Source organism: Solanum tuberosum, unplaced genomic scaffold (assembly GCF_000226075.1).
Source record: "Solanum tuberosum cultivar DM 1-3 516 R44 unplaced genomic scaffold, SolTub_3.0 scf00219, whole genome shotgun sequence".
Taxonomy (NCBI): Eukaryota; Viridiplantae; Streptophyta; class Magnoliopsida; order Solanales; family Solanaceae; genus Solanum; species Solanum tuberosum.
Window position 1 is genome coordinate 1,066,196 of NW_006239145.1, and position 1,417 is coordinate 1,067,612.

Here is a 1,417-nt window from a genome sequence, read left to right on the forward strand (position 1 = left end):
TTCAAAGTGTGAGTGTTACAATCTCTATGATTCCTTTGAATTCGCCTTTTCAAATATAAAGTCAAGGGATCTTGAGCTTGATCTTGAATTTGAACTTGGGATTTGTCTTGATCTTGATCTTGATCTTTATCTTGATCTTGATCTTAATCTTGAACTTGGACTTGGACTTGGACTTGATCTTGAACTTTATCTTGATCTTGACTTTCTAGTTGAATTCAAGGGCTTCGAGCTTGATCTTGAATCTGGTGGTCTTGATCTTGAATTTGATCTTGACTTCTTCAAATATTGAACTTGAACACTTGAATTCTTGAATTCTCGGACTTGTAGCTTGTAGAAAAATTGCGGCTTTTGATCCATGAGCTTTCTCTAGCTTCTTGTTTGAATTGTTGGTTCTCTTTTTTGAATTATGAGGACCCCTATTTATAGTTTTAAAATAGTGGAGTTGTGATTGGAAGAGGACTCCCTTCGGCCAATCAGATTTAAGTGACATGGCATATGGGTTTATGGAGCGGACTTTAATTAAATCTATATTTATTAGATTTAAATAATTAACTCAATTACATTAATCCATAATATTTATTTGGACTAATATATTCATAAATTTAATATAATCCAAATCATTTTATAAATTTATATTTAATAAATTTTAAATACACCCACTTATTTCATTGATTCGAATTATCTAAGAGCTTGTTTGCCAAATCCATGCCTAGCTTAACCGATGATCATTGTGTTCCAAGAGACAACATCCTTCTCCGCTATCCCCTCGAACACGTCATATGCCTCGTCAATACTTCCACACTTACCGTACATTGATAGGAGTGCATTTCCAACATAACATCTAGTGTGATATCCAACCTTGACAAGTCGTCCATGTATTTACTTCCAAACTCGAATGCAACAATGTCAGCAGATGTACTCAAAACACAAGTAAATGCCGACCTATTTATCCTGCCGACATCTCTCTTTATTTGAACAAACATGAAGCAATGCCTCCTAACTGTTGCCACTTTGAGCATACCCAACAATAATTGCTGCCCAAGAGATGCAATCACGATTAGGCATATAATCAAACAAACTTCTGGCATGAGTTATATCCCCATTTTGAGCATCACCTGTTATCATTGTATTCCAAGAGCTGATGTTTTTACAAGGCATTGCCTCAAAGAATTCCCTCGCCAAGTCCATCCTGCACATATCCTGGAATCATTGCATTCCATGAAACCTCATTTTTCTCTGGCATCTCATCGAAGATCCTCCTAGCCTCATCTACTATCCTATTCTATAAATAACCAGAAAGCATTGTAAACACATCTTTAATAGGGGACTCATTGAATAACCTCCTCACTTCCTACAAATCATCATTCTGGGCATCACAAGAAATTATCGTGCTCCATGACAACTTCCTACAAATCAT

At 35.9% G+C, this 1,417-nt stretch overlaps 1 pseudogene; it reads right to left on the minus strand.

The window, feature by feature from the left end:
• LOC102587741 (pentatricopeptide repeat-containing protein At4g02750-like) overlaps positions 1-1,417 on the minus strand; it is a 3,822-nt pseudogene extending 2,405 nt beyond the window's left edge.